Source organism: Eublepharis macularius, chromosome 10 (genome assembly GCF_028583425.1).
Source record: "Eublepharis macularius isolate TG4126 chromosome 10, MPM_Emac_v1.0, whole genome shotgun sequence".
NCBI lineage: Eukaryota > Metazoa > Chordata > Lepidosauria > Squamata > Eublepharidae > Eublepharis > Eublepharis macularius.
The window spans coordinates 33,296,171-33,318,295 of NC_072799.1; positions in this window are offsets into that span (position 1 = coordinate 33,296,171).

The window sequence follows — 22,125 nt, forward strand, 5'->3', positions numbered from 1 at the left end:
GCAACCCTAGTGCATACACTAGGGCAAACCATGTGACATTTCTTGTTTCTCTCAAAGATCAAAATACAAACATAAAAAGGAGGTCCCGTGAGCTGTTCCTTTTCTGATTAGAACAGCATAACGGCAGATTTTTCAGGAATGTTTTTCTTGTAAGTCCCATTGGTAATATTGCTGTGACCATTCTTGGGCATCAGATGGTTATTTGACAGTTGAGTTCGGGTTTTCTGGGACAAGAGGAATGCTGTTATGCCATTGTGTCGAATCTCTCCGCTGCTGGGATGAAATGAGTTGTGACATACCAGTGAAGATTTAATTTGTAACAGATAGAGAACGTCTGAAACACTAGCTTATGATTTCACAGTGGCATTACAAGCCTTACTACAGTATTTAAGCAGATAGAAAGAATGCTTATCATTAGGGTTTGAATTTTATAAAATAGGATTTTATTGTCGTTCAAATAGCCATGACAGCAATTTGCAGGAGCCAAGCACAACATTTCTGTTGCTGCTGTGTTACTGTTGGCAGTCTTGTGTCACCCTTCTGTGTACAGACCCAAAATATTTAAATGAGGGGGGTGAATTTTGTTTCATCTCAGTCACTGGCTGGGCAGATTTAAAATAAAATATCTGACCAGCTTGTGTGTTTGGGTTGGTGGCATGATGAGCAAAGAAGATCCAAACATTTTGCGCTTTTTCCTCTGCTTATGTTGCAATATTAGATATTCAAAAATGTTCTACATGTTTATGCATTGAGTTCATCCCTTTCTTTGGGGAGGGAGTCCATTTCAGCTGTTAATTCTGCTGCTGCCCCAAGACTTTTGTTACAGTATTTACAGAAAGATTTGTTTCTTTATCAGTCCATTAAGGGAATAGTAGTATTAATGTGTTATAGAAATTGAGACCCTTTATAAAAATATGTACATATGTATGCATTTTTATATCTATATATCTAGCACATGTATTTAATGTTAAGACCATCCACGGATAAGTATTTTAAGTTAATATATTGACTAGTTGAGCAAATGTCTTTGACTATATTATTTAAACTTTTATGCCAATTGTATTGTGTATGTGTTTGTTATAGCCTGACAAGTCACTTCTGACTTATGGTGACCCTATGAATGAATGCCCTCCAGAAAGTCCTATCATTGATAGACTTGTCCAGTCTTGCAAACTGAAGGCCGTGGCTTTCACTATTGAGTCAAGCCATTTCATGTTGAGTCTTCCTCTTTTCCTGCTGCCTTCAACTTTTCCAATAATTACTGTCTTTTCCAGTGAGTCTGGTCTTCTCATAATTTTACCATGTGGTAAATGTTTGTGGCAATTAATTATGAAAAATATGAAAGTACCCCAATGTAAAATATATTTTCACGATTTCAGGGTAATGGTTAGATTGTTGAAATAAGACTTGAGCCATGAAGCTTGAACTAGTCACTCTTTCTGGACCTAACCTATCTCACAGAGGTTTTGTGATGATAAAATAGCAAACCACATAGTGTCCAAAGTTCCTTCAAGGAAGAATTGGATAAAAACATATAGAATAAATAAATACCTCAGAATAAATTATGACTTTGGTATTCAGTCAACTCAAACATCACTGTAAGCTAAGGGTTGCCTGCCATGTGGATATACCTGGAGACATCTCCAGATTTACAGAAAAATCTTGTTTTTTCAAATGAATTTGGGGCTTAAACTCTCCATGACACACGTTTTGAATGGAAATCCAAAATGGCGCCCAGCATCAGGGCTGGTGGAGTGGGGGGGGGGATGCAAAGCCAGCATTCAGAGAAGGAGAAACCAGAGCTATCTGAAGGTAACAAGGCAGGAGCAAAGCCTGAGCAAGCTGGAAAAGGAAAGAAGTTAGAACTGCAACCTGCAGTGAGGAAGGGAAGTCAGGGTGGATGGAGTACTCCTCACAGGTCCTACTGTTATATAGACTGAATGTAAAGACGCTCATTAATCAGTTACATACCTGCAAAGGAAGATATTCAAGTTAGAGCATACTTTAAAATCCAGATTTTGAATTTGTGTAGCTAATAATTTAAAGTTAAAATTTTGTAGTTTCTTTCATATATGTATGTCCCAATGATTTATACAGGAATAATTTCTAAAGGATAGCCACTAGCTAGCCACTAGCCATGCTAATCTGTTGCATCAAAAATAAACAGGAGCCTTATGCAGCTTTTAAGAATAATAGATTTTCTGTTTAGCACTTTCATCAACTAGACTCCACTTTGTCAGAGGCTTGTAATGGGTCTTTATCAGACAGACAGACCATCAGAGAGAATATTGAAGGATATGAAGAAAAGATGAATAATATGTGTAAACTGTGTACAGGCCACTGCCTAATTCGGTAATCTTCCAATTAATTCAATTGATGATTTTTCATCCTAATAAAGCACTTTGGGGATTAATTGTTGTAGGACTTTGTTAACCATTTCTCCGTGAGTCTTGGGAATGCCAATATTATTATGATTATTATGAAACGACAGAATCTTTTAACAACTCCATCTGGACTTCAACAGGTTAATTTTGCAGTGCGGGTTGGGTTTTATGTTTATATTTTCTTAGCCTTGGTCAGGAAAGTGGCTTCCCTTGCTCTTGTGTTGTGCCAGAGTGATAGGGTTTCATTTGTTTGAAAATCTAGCACATCCCAAGAGGTTACCTTGGTGTAGATTTCTTTCTCTGTGTATTAAATCGCTTATTGTCGCAAACCAACTAGTGCTGCTGGGCTTTGAAAAGAACTTCTAAGAAGGTTTTTAAAAAATCTTTTGTATTGAAGGATTTTTCAGTTCTGCAGACTGGAGTACAGTTTGCAGCTGTTTTACGTGACAATGATATGGATCCCATTGTACACTGTATGCGAACGAGCCATGGATGCAGCTGGAATAGAAGTTATAAATTTTAAAAGCAATGCAGGTTTTTGGCCATTAATTGGCCGCTAATAAAAGGAACCTCAACTGTTTCTAACTGTGGGAGCCTGTAGCTATGTATCTGATAACAGGAATTCATACACATTACACAGTTTTAGTGATTCAGACCACGACTAATTGAAATATGAGGCATAGTGATCAAATTTAGCTTTACCAGCATGCACTCTGGTTTGGGACTCTATGGCGACAAGGTAGCATTTATTACTTATTCTCCATAACACCACTTGATTGAAATATCTAGCTATGTTGTCAGCAGAGGCCCAGCTGGGTTTTGGAGAAGCTAATTAAGTCATTAAAAGAGAGGTCAAGCAATCTAACTCTTGCATACTAAACTATGTACAAGTCTTTATTATACTCTTTAATAATCAAGATTTGAATTTTTTAAGGCTGTATTGATAAGAAAATATTTACTGAGTTTGGAATTTTATGTCTTCTCAGGTAAGGAAATCAAATTATCTAAATCTGTTTTAAATACAATATTTTACTTAGTAAAATAAGCATGCTATGCTTAGTATGCCTTTGACAGACCTATAAAGATGGCTTAGCTAATGGCTGACTTCATGATACATAGAATAACCATTAAACTCCTTTGTGCTGGGATATAACTAATATTGTGTTACATGATCCTGGGTATGTCTGGTTGCCTAAGAACATAAGTACTTTGCTAGATCAGACCAAGATCACCCAGAACAGCATTATTTGTAATAAGCTTAGCAACCGTAAGATACTACAGTTCCTCGAACAGTGGTCCAGTAATGAAATATGCTGTACCCTCTCTGCCCTACCCATGGTTTCCTTTACTGAAATTTAAATGCATTTCCTTTGTCAGTAGTACACAGATCTCTGCATTTCCTGTGATACCTTCTTAAGAGTCTGAAACTTCTGCCTGGCATCAACCATATTTTTTGTGTACAAAATAAAATTTCCATAGTAGTCCTGAACATATAGTTAAAGAAAACTAAGGGACAAACTAGACATGATGTTTTTCCGTGTTGGATCTGGGTTCCTTTGATCCAGCTATCATACTCTTAGACATCAGCCACTGGGAACTAATTTCCTAAACCCTACAGGGCCTGATTTGGATCAGATGTGCAGTTAGGATCAGATGAGCATTTCCCTGGTGGGGGCAGGGGATCCCCTGATTTCACCCTCCACCCCCCAGCCTCTATTTACCTGGCTGGTGGGGGAGAAAGGCAGGGACTGACGTCATTGCTCCATCCCAAGAGCACTCCTGCGCTTTGCCGCAGGCTGATTTGGGTCCCAAATGGGCTGAATTGGGCCCATTTGATGCCCAAATTGGCCTGCTGAGAAGCGCATGAGCACTCCTGTACCTTCATGTCACCGGAAATGACATCATTGTGCAGCCTCAGGACTGCAAGTGCACAGTGCGCACTGGAAATATTTGAAGAGGGGAAGAAGAAGGTAAGAGCCAGGTTTCCCTACCCCCTTCCCGCAGGGAGAGTAAGGGGACTTAGCAACACTACGTGCAGTGCAGGAGGGAAGAGAGGCTTCAACCTTCTGACGGAGCCATTTTCCTGACCTGAAATGGCACCAGAGTGCATTATTTGCCCCGGGGGGGGGGAGGCATATGTACAGTAGTCAGCCACCATTATATAGCCACCATCAGGGGAATGGTGAATGTGCCAAGTTATCTTTCTTACAAGTGTGAAATATGTTTTGAAGTTAAGTATACGATCAGTGCTAAGATTGGATTATGTCCCAATTTTAGGGACTATTTCTAGGTCTAGAGGGGTCATTAGCAAAAAGAAAATACTGTTATGTTAAAGAAAAGGAAGTACACTATTCAACTTAAGTTGCTTTTGGTAATTAGGTTATTAATTCAGGATAGGGTTGCCAGGTCCCTCAAGTCTCCCAGCAGGAGACTGGGATGCTAGCTCTTACCCTGTCGCTGCTCTTGATGATGTCAATTCCGGGAGTGAAGTCATCACACAGGGTCAAAGGGCACCCCCGCGTAACAATGTCACACACGCCAGGGAGGGGCAGAGAGAGCAGGCAGCTCTCTCTCTCTCTCTCCACCACTGCCGCTGTGCCCCTTGTTGCTGCCGTCGTGGGCTGCACAGGGGCCATGGTGGCCGTGGCAAGAGAGTGGGCCATGGCCACCACAGCTTGCTCTCTTGCTGCCGCTGCCACTACCACTGCCGCACCCCTTGTCCCTGCTGGCACAGGCTGCACAGAGGCAGCGGCGCCGCAGCAAGACAGCGGACTGTGGCCACATCAGCTCGCTTCCTCACCGTTGCTGCCACCACCGCACCCCTTGTCCCTGCCAGCGCGGACTGCACAGGTAGGCTGCAGCGGCAGCGGCAGCGGCGGTGAGCTCTCTGCCATTGCCGCTGCCCGCTCTCATAGTATGGGTGGGATTGGGGGATCCCCCACCCCGGGTGGGGGGATGGCAACCCTAATTCAGCAAGACAAAATAACGAGAAGCATAATGAAAGCACACACATGAAACAACTGGGCAGTGGCCTGGAAAGTATTTTTAGGGTTTTAGGGTTAAGTCCTAGGGTTGCCAACATCCAAGTGAGATCTCCTGGAATTGCAACTGAGCTCCAGGCCACAGAGATCAGTTCCCCTGGAGAAAATGGCTGCTTTGGAGGGCAGACTCTATGGTTGCTGTAGCATAGCAATTAAGTAGCTGGGCTATGAATCAGCACTCTGCTAGTTCACCACCTACTACTGACATGAACTCTGCAGGTGGCCTTGGGTAAGCTACTTCTCTCAGTCTCTCGCTCAGCTGTATTGTGTGGATAATAATAGCACTGACTTTGTCTGCTACTCTGAGTGTGGCACTAATCTGTTCAGAAGGGCCGTATATAAGCACACTGTTGTTACTGTTATTATTGCTGTTATTGTTGTTACCATCACTGTACCCTGCTAAGGTCCCTGCCCTTCCCAAGCTCTGCTATCTTTAGGCTCTACACCCCAAATCTCCAGGAATTTCCTAACCTGGAGCTGGCAACTCTAGAAAGTCCCCTATATATTGCAAAGCACATACAATTTTCACTGTCAGATAAATGAGGCCAGGACTAGATTTTAGGCAGAGCTACTTGAGTCTTTTCACCATTTTCATCACCAAAGATTGCAAGTTGCAAATCTAAATGGTGGAGAAAAGCTACTGCATCCTTCCTACTACAGTCATTGTTCAGCTCAAAATTACCATCTTCAAGTTGTTTTTTCACCTGGAGAAGGGAAAGATATACAGCAAAATCTATTCCTAGACTTTTAGGATTGCCAACTCTGGGTTGTTATTATTATTACTAGCAATAAAATCCATTGTAAGAAAAAATACAACGGGCTCTAGAAAAAGGAGGGCAGGCAAACGGGCATTCCCTCCTTCTCTGTCACTGATCCTGGCTGGATAAAGGTATGTGTGTGTGGGGGGGGGGCAACATGGCCACCTCCTCTGCACCTGATCCTGGCCAAGTGAAGGGGAGGCAGGCATTGTCACCTGCTCTGTGCCTGATCCTAGCCGGGTGAAGAAGGGATGCACATTGCCTCTGCGCTGATTCCGGCTGGGTGAAGTGGGGGGGGCATTGCCACCTCTGCTTCTGATCCCATCTGGGTGAAAGGGGGGCAGGCATTTCCTCCTGCTCTGTGGCTGAACCTGGCTGGGTGAAGGGAGGTGGGCATTGCCACTTGCTCCGCTCCTGATCCAAGCTGGGTGAAGAAGGGATGGACATTTCCACCTGTTCCAGTCCTGATCCCACCTGGGTGATGGCAGAGGGCAGGCATCGCCACCTACTCCACTCCTGATCCCAGCTAGGTGAAGGTGGAGGGTGGGTATTGCCGCCTGCTCCACACCTGATCCCAGCTGGCTAAAGGGTGGGCAGGTATTTCCCCCTGATCCGCTCCTGATCCCAGCTGGGTGAATGGGGCAGGCATTGCCGCCTGCTCCACTCCCGATCCCAGCTGGGTGAATGCGAGCAGGCATTGCCACCTTCTCCGCTCCTGATTGCAGCTGGGTGAAGGCAGGGGATGGGCATTGCCACCTGCTTTGTCTTGATCCCAGCTGGGTGAAGGCAGGGGGTGGGCATTGACCTCTCTCTGCTCCTGATCCCAGCTGGGTGAAGGCAGGGGGTGGGCATTGACCTCTCTCTGCTCCTGATCGCAGCTAGGTGAAGGCAGGGGGCAGGCATTGCCGCCTGCTCCACACCTGATCCTGGCCTGGGCTTCCTGCTGCGGTGTGCTCTTTGAAGTTCTAGCTGCCTTATCTGGACTTCTCTCCACAGCAACGCCCTCTGGTGGCGCACCAGGGTAGGGAGTTTTCTTGAATACGCTTAGCCTTTTATATAGTAGGATTTTATTATTTACCTCATTTGTAGTCTGCCTTTCTCCCTGAGACTCAAGGTGGATTACACAGTGTGAGTCAGTACAATTGATATCAAAGAGATTTCAAGAAACATGTAATAGGTATATACATGCAAATTTGCAAAGATTTAAAAGCCAGCAGGAATCCAATACAGAAGCTGAAGAAGTGTTGAAACAAAGCAAAAGCAATTCCATGACTCTGACATATCAAACAACATAGGAACTACCCAGTAGGATTGTACTTACAGCAATAGTCATGAAGTCTATGGTCCCTCTAAGTTTACAACAATAGTTAGTAAAATCTGTGGATGCTCCTTATCCCTTTACTAATGAGTTCCCTCTCTCTTTACTGATGGGACTTTTGACTACTTCCTTACAGTACAGCCCTCCTATCTGAGTAAAAAGCTGTCTTGAGTAATTCAGTTTTGCATCATTTGTGAAAGGCCAGGAGAGTGGGAGCTTCCCTAATAACCTCCTCAGGTAGACCATTCCATAAAGTGGGGGCCACCACAGAGAACGCACATGTATGGGCAGCGGTTGATTTTGCCTATGTGTAAGGAATGCACATAGGTAAGGTAAGGTAAGGTAAGGTAAGGTAAGGTAAGGTAAGGTAAGGTAAGGTAAGGTAAGGTAAGGTAAGGTAAGGTAAGGTAAGGTAAGGTAAGGTTTAGGGAAGAGAGAGACCTCAACAGGGTATATTGCAATAGAATCCACCCTTCAAAGTTGCCATTTTCTCCAGAGTAATTGATTTTTGTAGTCTGGGGATCACATCTAATTCCAGGAGATTTCCTGGCTCCTCCTGGAGGTTGGCAACTAGGCTTGCCATACCCCCCACCCAGGGCGGGGGATCCCCTGCTCCCACCTCCCATCCCCCCACTTACCTGGCCAGCAGGGGGGCACGCCCCCCAGCAGTGTGGCACACCCCTGGGCAGTACAGCACTCTCCCACGCCCTGCAACGGGCCTCTTTTGGGCCAAATTGGTCCCCGTGGGGGGTGATTCAGCCCTTTGGCAAGCATGGGAGTGCTCCTGACCACTCTTTGACCCGCGTGATGATGTTACTTCTTGGAAGTGATGTCATCACACCAGCTGGGAGCACGTGTGTGCTGTGTGCCTGTCCAAAAAGAAGAAGAGGGAAAGGAGGGGAGATAAGAACCAGTGTCCCAATCTCCCACCAGTAGAGTGAAGGAACCTGGCAACCCTGTTGACTATAACAGGACTGGACAGGGAAGGATTAAGCATCCTTTTTGTTACAAAGCCTTCTTTTGCTTTCCCATACCATGACCAGGCTTTTTTTTTAATGTTCAGGAAAGAATTCCAGAACTCTGCCTAATGTATATTTTGAACCTGCAATTGCTGATTACAAAAAGTAGTATCTGAAGAGGCCTTTATAATGGGTCGAGTAGTATATAATCATTTTTATGCTGTGTAAGAGATTGATGATATAAAGAATATTAATTAGTACACTTGCTAAGGCCTATTGTCCAATATACTCCTCCTCTTTACTCCTGCTTGTGAATACTGAAAAGGTGGTGCTGGGTTTGGGGACCCACCTGGAATAAAAGCCATGCAAAATGGCTGGCTGCAGTGAGGAGGAGGACAAGGTTGGAATCTTCTGTCTTACCTTGTTGGGCAAAAGAGCTTCTGATGCTGATGCAGGAATACTATCTAACCCATTATCTCATACGTGCAGATGTAGTACCTTATGCTTTATTTCTGGATACTAAAATCTGAAAGGCAAAGTATGTGATGCTTATTCTCTTTTGTTTTCAACTCCTGCTGTTAGTATACCATGAGCTCAGCAGAAATCAGTAGCTTCTTCAAAATAGCAATTTACTAAACCAGTCACAATAATTTTTTTGCTGGCAGGTGACCTTCATTTCTTGCTAGTTGCAAGAGCATAGCGTAAAACGACCTTCAGTAACATAGCTATGTTTATGAACAAATACAATGAGATAAATTTTAGACGGAACTCATCTTGACTGAAAAATTTATAGTACTTGTAAGATGAAAACATTAGATAGTTGAATGAAATGTTATCAGTGCTTGAAAGCTACAGGAGTATATAATTAAATACCATTAAGGAGTTTGTTTTCATAGTTTTTATACAGGAAAAACACCATTGAATGACTGGAAGTATTTTTTTTAATTGTCAGTTTGGTTCATGACCTTAATACTTTTATTGTTTACTCTGTGTTACATTTTTTTTAAAAAATCTGGAACTGTGTACCCAGTGAGTGAAGTAAATTCAAACTGCATGAAAAAGATCTTTCTAGACTTGTAAAATGTTATTCATATAAATTCTTGCTAGAAGTAAAATTAGTACAAATGACAACTTTCCACAATATTTATGGCACAGTCCCATAGAAGCCACATTAAAATGGATCTACAAGAACATAGGTTTATCTCAACCCACTGCTGAGGCTAGTAGTTTCTGAGGGGACTCCGGAAAGCTGTTGTGCTGGTAAAACTCAGCATGCGTTTAGGGTCCCCCCCCCCGAGTCAGTTGTGTTCACCAACCTCTCCTGCATCACATGTAGTTTGGCTTTCATACACAGACAAAGGAAAAACTAATCTAAGTTTATTTACTCATTTGAAGTTCTAAAATAATTATATTTCCAATGAGTATGGCTAACTTTTTCAGTCAGAAGAACTATCTGGCTAGTTTAAATTATTACCTCTGAATGTGATTATTGCACAAAGCGGATAACACTTGATCAAAGAAAGGCCACAAATTTATTTATTTTTAACAGGATTATTTTATCAGTGAGCCTCAATGAGCCTCTGTAAGTCTCTGTAAGTAGGACACTTGCATAGCATGTGAAGGGCTAGGCTAGTACTCTTCTTTCTGATGTGCTCAAATTTTATTTGCTGAGAATTATTACATGGGGTAGCATTCAGAAATGTGATCTCCCTACCTGTAGGCTGAAATCCTAAGAACTCAGAAATCTACTATCTCATTCTGCTATGTAGACTGGGCCTAAGGAAAAGTGGAATAAGAACATTAGATCTGTCTTGATGAATCAGAACAAGATTAATCAAGTCCAGAATTCTGTTTCCAGCAGGAACCAGCAAGATGAATAGAGCATGAACGTGATTCCCTGTAGTTTTGTCCCCATTAAAAAATGATACAATGAATCTGCAATGAACCAGTATACCAGCACACTTGAATAGGTCTCCATGTTCAAAGGCAATAAAGCTTTGTCTACTCAGAGATATGCTGCTGCTTCTACATTTAAATAACATAGTTAATGTTAATGTAGGATAGCTGCATCAATGTGGCACTCCTGGCAGCTGGCAATTGCTGCCTTAGCCGGGTGCCATTATTTGCCTCCATGGATGGAGGGAGGCAGGCAGGCACTTTCCTGGGCATCTGGTGTATGTGTCCGGGTCGGAGCTTGTGGGCCTTCTCAGACTGCTCTGTCCTCGACATCTATGAAGGGTAAGGATCTTTCCTTGCAGGCTCAGGTAGACTTGCATAAGATCAGCAAACGCTGGCCTGGCATCCTGATTTTCTGGTCGGCAATGCTTCTGCGCTGGGTGCGGCCGGAAGCATTGGACCCTAAGGCTGTAGAATGGGCTATGCAGAATGCCAACAGAGTCCTGTTCAAGGCTATGTTAGCTGGGTTGGGAATCTATTTGCCCCATCCGCAAATTAGGACCAAATTTGCAGACTTCTACTGAGGGAATGGTGTGCACCTTTCTCATAAGGGTAACAGCATATTCTCCTGTGGTCCACAAGTGGGGCAGTCCAGACTCTTGGGTAGCTCCTCCTTCTCTTATGCAGGGTCAGCCAACTTTGCGATCCTAAGTGGGGGGGGGGGGGCTTCCCTTGCTCTTCAGTTTTTTCTGGCCCTGCTCAGCAGGGAAGACGCACTTCTTGCTCTTCTGGAGCAGTGATCCTAATTAGAAAAGGAAAGCAGCGCCTCCCCCTTACCCCCCCCCCAAATCGCCAGCCAGGGAGGCGGCTGCGACACAAAACAGCCGCAAGTGCGAGCAGCAGAGCTGATGTCTCCTAGCATGCTAGGACCCGGCTTCTGCAGGGGCTGTGGCAAAGAAACAGGGTCGATCCAGCAGCCGTGGAATTGAGAGTCGGCCATTTTTTTGTGTCCAAAAAGCGGCAGCAGCCCCGAAGCACCTGAGCGCCTTTAACATGGTAAGATCCCCTCAGATCGAGGAGCGGGGAGGCATGTTACTGTGCTGGGATGAACCTGGTTGGTATTTATCCAGGAGGCACCCAGATTTAGGCACTTGAAGTTAAGTAACCCCACACTTTGCACTTTTGTTTTAGTGGGAGAGGTTTTTTGGTGGGAATGATGGAAAAAGCAGGCCTTTCAGAGAGTCAGTCAGCGGAGGCACCCCTTAGTGGCATGGAGTCCCCGAGCTCACTGTTATTCTCGCACTCAGTCAGAGGGGAGAGCCCGGGAACAAATAAACCTGACCTATCGGGGCAAGAGGCGAAGTCCAACATTCTGACATGGATACGGTCAGAAATTAAGAAAGGGCTAGAAGGGGCGGTGAAAGGAAGCAGGCTGTACTCCCCCAGAAAGGAAAAGCCAAGGCCAGGCCCCTCAGAGGGTAAAAGACAGGCCAAAACTCCTGCCCATACCAAGGCAAAAAAGAGAAGGGTGGAGAAATGACTAGAAGGAGATTCTAGTGACTCAGAAGAGCCCCAGTCAGGTTCAGACCTCTCTGACCAATCCTAGTGAGGAAGGGGAACTTTCAGATGAGGAAGAGGAAGAAGGAGGCCAAGTTCAAACTAGGCTTTTTCCTCAAGAAGTGTAAAATAAACTCCTGGCAAAGGTACTAAGAACTCTAGAAATAACACAAACAAGCCCAAGGTCACAAGATACAGATCAGTCATACCCCCAAGGCTTGGAATGGGCACTACCAAAGATGCGGCCCAAACAAATGGGTACCTCTTCCAGCCGCCTTTCTTAGCATCCTCAAAACGGAGTGGGATAATCCAGCTAAGCCTAAAGTGTACCAATCTGTATTTCACAAGCTCTATTCCTTGACACCTGATGCAGCAAAGAAGATCAAGCTGCCCATTGTGGATGACCTGGTTTCCTGCCTAGCTACTTCATCAGTCCTACCAATGGACGCAGAAGGTATGCTGAAGGACCCATCAAACAAAAAGATTGAGCAGGCACTGCGCAGAAATTTTGAAGCCTTGGCGGCATCCTTAAGATCCTCTGCTACAGGGTCATTGTTTGCCAGGGCAGTATACACTTGGGCCTCAGACCTAGCTGCCGCAGGTAAAGAGGTTCCCAAAGAAATCAAAAATGAAGTTAAAAAGATAGCCCTAGCAGCAGCATTTGCAGCAGATGCCACACTAGACTCGTTCCAGATGTCCTCCTGGGCCGTGGAATTCAACCTAGCTGCATGACGTAACACTGGGCTGAGAAATTGGGATGTGGACCCCCCAAGCACGTAGTAGAGTGGTGGCTATACCTTTTGCTGGAAACTAATTATTTGGAGAAGCTTTGTAGAAGTACCTGGTTGAAGACACCAAAAAGAAAAAGGTCTTGCCCTCAAAGAAGCGGGACTCTAAGTACAAGGTCAGACACTCCTGTCAGGAGATCAAGAGGACTCCAAGGCTGGGAACCGACAGACCCTTTAAAAGCCGTTGGCAAACTAGGCCTCTGTATGAAGGTAGATCCTTCGCCTTCAGAAAGTTGGTTACTCAAACAAAAGGCCAAAAGAAAAGTAGCCAAGCATGACTATCAACAGTCAGTCTATCAGATTGGAGGGAGGCTGCAAAAATACTTCAATCAATGGAATCAAGCAGTATCAGACAATTGGGTGCTCGACATAGTATCCAGGGGCTATTCTTTGGAGTCCGAAACAATTCCAAGAAGACGATTCATACAACTACCAACGAATCCTTTACATCTGAAACATCTCAAGATAAAGGAAGGCATTCAGCACCTGCTAGGGATAAAAGCCATAGAACCTGTACCAATGTAACACCAGAGGTAGGGTGTGTACTCGGTGTACTTCATCATTCCGAAGAAGAATGGGGATGCCAGGGCCATCTTGGATCTAAGCTGGTTGAATCAGTACATAAAGTCACACAGATTCAAGATGGAGACTATGAAATCCACCACCGGGGCCATACAGAAAGGAAACTTCCAAGCCTCCATAGATCTGTCAGAGGCCTATCTGCACATCCCCATGCGAGAAACACACAGGAAATATCTTCGTTTTGCATACAATGGGGAACACTATCAGTACAGAGCCCTGCCATTCGAACTGAAATCAGGTCTGAGGGTGTTCACCAAGGTGCTGGTGACCCTTATAGCCTTTTTCAGGACCTGAGGAATAGCCCTATCACCGTACTTAGACGACATCCTTATCAAAGCCCCATCATTGGAGTCAGCTCGGGAAGCAGTGAGGGTGACAGTAGACTGTCTGGAAAAACACAGTTTTGTCATCAACAAACAGAAGAGTGCACTGCAACCAGCACAAAAGATAACTCATCTGAGAGTGATTGTTGACACAGTCAAAGACAGAACCTTTGTATACATGGAGAGACAACAGAAAATTGTGACCATGATAAAATCGGTACAAAGAGAGAAACAGGTGGAAGTGATACAGTTGGCAAAACTGCAAGGAATGATGGTGTCATGTCAGGATACACTCCAGTGGTCGAGGTTCCATACACGGCCATTGCAACAGTTTCTCCAACCATATCAGAAGGTCATTACATGCATATGGCACAACATGGTGGAGTTACCAGACGTGTTGTCCAGAGAGATGGATTGGTGGACAGAACCAGGCAGATTCATAGAGGGAATGCCACTTAGAGAGCCAAAGAGGCTAGTACTGACTACAGATGTGAGCCTGACCAGATGGAGAGTGCACATGAAGGGCAGGACAAGGATCATGGAACGACAAGGAGAAAACATTCAGCATAAACCTGTTGGAACTGAGAACATAAAGAACAGTCTTTGGGGACTACAAGATCGTCGGAGAGGACAGCATGTCATAGTCCACACAGACAATATGACGGCAAAAGCCTATATAAACAAACAAGGAAGCAACAGGTTCAAAATGCTAAGCGGGGAGGCAAAGGAGATCTTCCTCTGGGCAGAGACGAATTTGCAGTCCATAAAGGCCATACACGTAGCTGGACGACAGAATGACCTGGCGGACTGGTTGAGCAGGAACAAAGTGGACCGAGTGGAGACTGAACACTCAGGTGTTCAAGCAGATATGCCAAATATTTGGAAAGCCGGAGGTGGATCTGTTTGCAAAGACCCAAAACACACAGGTTCTGAAATTTTTCTCCAGACAAAAGAAGCATTGGGAACATAAGCATTGAGCGCGGAATGGCCAAGGACTCTTCTATATGCTTTCCCTCCAATAAGGATTTTACACAGAGTAATTCAGAAGATAGTGGAACAGCAGGCAGAAGTGATAATGATGGCACCATTCTGGCCTCGGGGGCCATGGTTCCAAGATCTGAGAAGACTCACAGGGAGAACCATGGACGATTCCATACAGGAAGGATCTTTTAAATCAAGGAAAGATACAACATCAAAATCCAGGATCCCTATGCCTCACTGTTTGGAGGTTGAGCGCGGTCAATTGCTAGAGCTGGGTTATACTGAGAAAGTGATTTCCACAATGCTGGCATCCCGGAAGAATTCTACAAATAAAAACTATGATAATACGTGGCAGGTGTTTCATACATCGTGTACTGAAAAAGGGAAAAATCCAATGACTGCATCAATAAAACAGATTCTGCTATTCTTACAAGATGGCCTGGATAAGGGACTCAGCACTAGCATGCTGAAAAGACAAGTAGTGGCGCTATCGGCAGTAAGAGGATCTAAGAAGGGAGCGTCACTCACAAAGCATCCTCATATCAAGAGGTTCCTGAGAGGCTCTATGCTGATAAATCCACCACAGGTCCATAGGTTCCCTACATGGATAACCTGCTTACAACCTGCTTACATCTCTTACAAGAGAGCCTTTTGAACCTATGGCTACCTGCTCCTTAAAAATGCTGACTCTAAAGACAATTTTACTAGTAGGGATAACATCAGCGAGAAGGGTGTCCGAAATAGGAGCCCTGTCAGTTAATAAGGACTTAGTTATTTTTCACAGCAATAAAGTAGTTCTAAGGATAGATCCAACTTTTATCCCGAAAGTGAACTTACTCTGCCACAGAGAGGAGGATATAGTTCTGCCTTCCTTCTGTGCAAATCCCAAACATGAGAGGGAAAAAGAATGGCATAAATTAGATGTGAAAAGGGCACTGAGTTACTACGTAGAAAGAACTAGACACATACGCAAAGTGGGAAATATGTTTATTTCATTTAGGAAAGGTGCCATGGGTGAGAAAGTAACAACATCCACATTAGTAGATTAATAAGCGCATCATCTTGGCATACAGAACAAAGGAAGCAGAGCTACCTACGGGAATCACGGCACGCTTCCTAAGGGGAACAGCCATGTCTGCAGCCTACAGGGCCTTTCCTTCATTAGAAAGGATATGTAGAACGGCAACGTGGAAATCCATACATACATTCACTAGTCACTACAAAGTATACCAGATAGCATCTGCAGAGGCAGCCTTAGGAAGGCAGGTGCTGCAACATGTCCTGAAGATATATATTTTGAAAAAAATTCACCCAAGGGTACACTGCTAGGCATACATCCCAAGAGTCTGGACTGCCCCACTTGTGAACCACAGGAGAATGGAAAATTTGTATTCACTTACCATGAAGCTTCCTTTCTTGGTGGTCTGGAAGTGGGGCAGTTCATAAAACCCACCCAGCTTCTTATTGATATGAATATATATATATGTTTACATGTTTGAAGAACTGTTTATGTTCAAATGTTGCTTGTTCACAGTTATTGTGTTAGTATTCTAGCAATATAAAACAGAATGACTGGTGGCAAGAAAGAAAGTCAGAGGGGTGTTCTGGGCTTGGATACAAACTGAAGAGCAAGGGAAGCCCCTCCCCTTTAGGATCGCAAAGTTGGACGACCCTGCGTAAGAGAAGGAGGAGGAGCTACCCAAGAGTCTGGACTGCCCCACTTCCAGTCCACCGAGAAAGGAAGCTTCACGGTAAGTGAATACAAATCTTCCATTTCTAGACAATTTACAGCAAGGGATCTGGTTGGCCTTAAGTCATTTGTGGGGCGCTTTGGCTTAAGCTGAGGCTTGGCCTTGGCAGTGGCAGGTGAGAAGTTAGGGGAAGATGAGCAGGCTGGTGAGCACCCTTAGCATATCCCCATTGGTGGGGAAATGGGTCTGTCAGGAGCGGCTGGCTGCTTTACGGCCCAGTTGCGAGGACAGACACCCTGGTGGGGAATCCCTAGACAAGCCAGTCTCCCCCCGCAGCTTTATGGCCGGGCGCGGGAGCTTTAAAGGGGTGAACCACTTAGCCTGGCCAGGCCGGGTACCAGCCATATGATGGGTGGCTCGCACCCAAGGCAGCGAGTGACTCGCCCAGACAGGTTGGGGCGGAGATCCAGGAGTGACCCCAGGGCCCGACCTGTACTGCTAGTTTAGGCCCTTACTGTGTTTGATAATATAGGATTGCTGTTAATAAAGCAGCCCTTTAGTTCCCAACTTATGTGTCTGCCTCTTTATTCCAACTGTGGTGGCAAAGGCTTGTTGTTTTTAAAAAGTCATCCAGCTTTATTAGCGAACAACACATTTTGTAGTTCCATAAATTCATTATGCACTATGTGAAGTAATTTGTTTTGTGAGGCCTCAGATTACTGCCCAATTCTGGTTCTGAGGGAGGTGAAAAACTCTTTCTTCTGCTGTCTCCAATGATTAATAATTTATAGATCTCTGCCACGTTTTTCTAAGCTAAAATACTTCAAACTTGATGGCCCTTCTTCATAAGAAGGTATGCCAAGCACTGGATCATTTTAGTCACTTTTCTGTACTATTTTTATTAGTGCACGATACTTCTTTTTTCAAATGGCATGACCAGAACGGTGTATAATATTCTATAGTTAGACATGCCAAAGGTCTATAGCATGACAGTATGCTTGCTGTGCTTCACTGCTGTGAGAGACACAAATTCTGTGACGATTTGTAATTGGGTCTTCTGTTTCAACTGGGCAAATCAACATATAAAAAAAACATTTGGGCTAAAAATTTATTACGTTCTCCTAGTAGATGGATACAGTTGGCACAGTTGTAGAGGATGTTGTATTAGTGCATAAAAATAACATAAAATTATAACATCCTCATGTACAATATTTATCATATTCCTTTTAGACAAGTTTCAGTTCAGTTTTACTTACAACATTCATTTATATGAAATGTATATAAATCAGTTCAAAACTCATTCAGGGTTTCTGAACCAGTCACCAATCTATTTCTAATATAACCAGAACAAAGCCAGAATTAAAAATACTGTTGAATCTGAATGGAAACTGAACCCAAATGTTTAATGGTTCAATTTTTTAGCTATAGCAATTAAAACAGATAATGGATTTTAGAAAAATATAAGAATTCTTTAGCCGGAATTGAGCTTAGCTATCTGTATATCGTCAAATAGAAAATGTAACAGTTTGCACCCTAGCCCTTGTGATACATTTGGGAAAGGTACTTTTGCCCCTTTTATGACAGTAAAAAAATTACACACATAAAAATCACATATACATACAAACAAGCTACAGAACAGTGCTTTGGAATATGTTGATTGTGAACAAAAGTGGAAATTCCATGAATTCTGAAAATAATGTCTGTTCTTGGGAAGTAGCCAGCCTGTGAATTATAGACACAAATTTATAGTCATTTCTAGATTTTGCTACTGCTTGCAGAAAAGGAAAAATCCTTTGCAATCTGTTGTTTACTCTGATAATTACCAGTGTAAACATTTGACAATGGAAATGCTACCGATAAACTTTGTGAATTATACTGAATTGCTATCTAGAAATTTTTACTTTGCCTTCATTCCGACCCAGATGGGAAACCTTACACTGACTGTTTTCACGTCTTTACCCTCATGCAAAATTGTGCAAAACTCATGGAACGACGGCGTCTTCATGGTGCGATTTCCCATCATGATTTTATTTCATGGCATGATTTCTAATGTTATTGCACCACGAAATGGAATCATGATGGGAAATTGCACCATGAAGATGCCATCATTCTGTGAGTTATGCGTGATTTTGTGCGAGTGTAAAGATGTGTGAAAGTGGCCACTATCAAGTGCAATTACTGCCACATACTTAGAGTTTCTTTGCACAAGACTTCTGAAACATGTTCTCCACAAGTTAGGAGATGCAATGTTAGCACTCACTTCATTCAAAAGCTTTCATGAGTCAGAGCTCACTTCTTCAGATACTGCTAGAATGTGAGTGCAAGTTTCTTCACAAGGTTGATGGTTTTCCCTTCTGTATGGTTAAATGTGGTGCCTTCCATGGAGATGGATCAAGATGGGTAGCATCCAATATTGTTATTCACCAGCTATTGTCATTTGGCATCTGAAATCACTACAGTCTCCAAGATATAAGGACAAATGGACTCACATTCTAGCTGTATCTGAAGAAGTGAGCTGTGTGACTCATAAAAGCTCATACTCTACCACAAATTTTGTTAGTCTTCTAGGTGCTACTGGGCTCTTGCATTTTTCTACTGCTACAGACAGACTAACATAGCTACTCATCTCGATCTATCTCCATGGAAGGCACCACATTTAGCCATATAGAATGGAAATACATCAACTTTGTGAAGAAACTTGCACTTACATTCTAGCTGTGTCTGATGGAGTGAGCTGTGACTCATGAAAGTTCATACCCTACAACAAATTTTGTTAGTCTTATAGGCCCTTCTAGATATGCTACTTTTCACTAGATCAAAGTGACAGCTACTAGCTATCATTTCTCCAATAATAATTCCAAGTTTTAAAAATATTACACACATAGTTAAAGTATAATCTGTAAACTACCAAATCATAGTATCACGATTTCTCTTATATTTCAATATCACTTTGTTGTAAGAATAGGACCAAATATTGGTAATAGGGACCATGACCCAACTGTGAATAAACCCAAATTTTCAACTTCGAACATAGGCCAAAGGTTTTTATTTTTGGTTCACCTGGGTCAAACTTACAAGACCTCATGGTCCCTTGGCATGTACTTTAAAGGTAAACTACACTTGGGCAGGTAATAGGTATTACATAGGTGTTTAGCACATATCTTGACTCTTCTACAGAGGAGAAAAACAGCTGTTTCACATTACAATAAATAGCTGTTTCTTTAAAAATCTTTAAAAAGTACTTATCAAAGATAAATGTGGAATAATAATAATTCAGTTGAGGATTACATTTTGAACAAAATGCCAACCCTCCCCCAAATTAGTTCTACTGAAGTTTTAAACCCCTGAAGAACGCAATTGAGTGGCACTTCTGAATGAAGGTTTCTAACGTAATTGCAGAAATCAGTGAGGCTCTGAAGTGTTTTTAATCCTGTTGTTAGGCATGCAAATGAAGACTTGAGAATTAAAATTGTGGTACCGTTTCATGTTTCAGGAATAAAATTGTGACATTATTAGACTTCCTGTGCTATTTGTAAACTTTGTGCAGCTTTAACTCTGAAATGTTTTAAAATGATTTTTGAAAAAATAATGCCATAGTAATATTCAAGTATTCTTCCCTGAAAACATATCATACAAGCTCACTAGATGTTTATGTTAAATGTAAAGGAAATGATAGAAAAAGCCTGTCATTCTATTAGTTGATGATAAGGTACTAGATGAATTCCCTAGGTACTTGAAATTGAATCTTCAGTGATCACTTACACATTCAGTGTGTGACTTGTTGCTTTTAAAGCTGATGTAGTTCAGAACTCAACATTAACTCTGCAGCTGGTTGGTTCAGAATGAATGCTGTTCAGATACTCAAAGTGAACTGCAAAATTCAAAATCTTCATGGCCAAATAGTCTCTCTGAAAGATGGTTCTGCTAATAGACATTTTTTAAAAGATATGAATTATTTAAATTGCTGTACAGTAGTGTTCCAGTACTTAAGCAATGCAAGTCATATAAGCATTCATACTGGATAACTACCAAACTGTCCTGAAACCTACTCATTAGATATAAAACCTACTACTAAATGTTTATAAGGGATCTATTTAAGTAATATTTTTATTACATGGAATTCATGTAACCATATGGAAACTTTGTAAGATATATCTGCTCCCACTGCAGATTTATAAAGTACTCAGAAACTCTGCATAAATTTAAGGAGATTATAAACAGCTACCTCTGCTTCATCTAATGCAATATAAAAATAGGGAATTAGTAAGTTGTTACACAAAATGGTTCTAAAAATCCACAACTGCAAAAGTAGCATAGGTATTAATCCTGTAAACAGTGAACTTCATCTCACAGAATTTCTATCTGTAGTTAAAATACAAACTAGTTTTTTTTAAAAAAAACTTGGGGATGGACATTTTTGAAATCTCTTAACCATTTTGTTTAAGATAAATGTTGGTTAGCATTTTAGTTTAGTTACAATATTATACAATGCTTCACAGAAATCAAATTGCACACATCAAATTGCACATAAATTCTTTGTCTGAAGGGTTTTTTTTAAAGTGTCTGAGAATATAAAAAAATCAGCTGTGGTATTTTCAGTTGTCTCATATTTCAAATACCTTTTATTCAGTGCTTTTATGACCAGTTGCTTGACAACATATAGATATAGTTACTTCATGTGAACAATACCCTTGTGCAATTGGTGTTGGTATGAATTTTTCAGGGCATATGTCGATATACAGCAGTTCCCAGCTGAAAGAGTTTTTGAAAGGGCTTTGATGCAGTAAAATTTCCATGGCAAAAATTATGTTTTCATTGAAACACTTCCATGCTTTTGACTGCATCTATTTTAAGAGCCTGGTTTTATTAATCTTGAGCGTGCCTCTTCTAATGGTATAGTAGTTCAGCATCCAAAGCATTTTTATTATGTCTAGCAATATTAAATTACAGTGCTATGCTATTTAGCATAAGAATTTTTATGCCACAGGTAGAAACAAACTCTTTAGTAAAATCTGTTTGAAGTTTCTGAGGCTGGAGGCAGGCAACAGAGTGGTATAGTATAGAATGTAATACAACAGAAACATCATTGTAGGAAGTATGCATACTTATCGCATTGCCCTCTATGTTCAGGGTCCAAGTATCATTCTCTAGGCCTGGCACAAACTTGTAACATGGATCTATTCCCTGTTTCCATCCAGTGAGGCAGGATGTTTCATGATTCATGAAAGAAAGAATTCTGTTTCATTTCTGAAATGGCCCAAAGATAATGGACTTGCAGTTCCAGATAGGCCATTTGAACCTCCCACCCCCTGTAAAGCACATCTGTTTTCTTCCCCATACTTAGGCCATGTCTATGTTCACAGGTATGTTTTGAACAGAAACAGAAGTGAATCAAAAGAAATCTGTATACATTTGTGCAGTGATACTTCCATCATACTATTTTAACCTTCCTTAAAAGCTACTGTATGTTACCAGCTTAACTTATGTGTTTCTCTCTTCTTGAAAGGAAATCTTGATTGAAATGCAGTAATCAACATTATTAGAATTTGGTATTTTATATTGGAAAATAAAGTGGGAAAGGAAAAGTAATTATTGAGTAAAATATTATAGTAGATCTTGATAGGTTTATTTATTTATCAACATTATTATAAATTTCTTATTTCGACCTCTTTTTGTTTAGGAAGAAAGATGTGTACTCTTATCAAGTACTGTCATATTTATTACTTTGTATAGTTCTTTTTTAAATCATAGGCCTCAGCTCCTAGGTAAAATGACAATGGGAATGAAAATGGTACTGTAACCGTTCAACAGCACCCATTGTTTATAGTGCTACATTTTCCCTGTGAT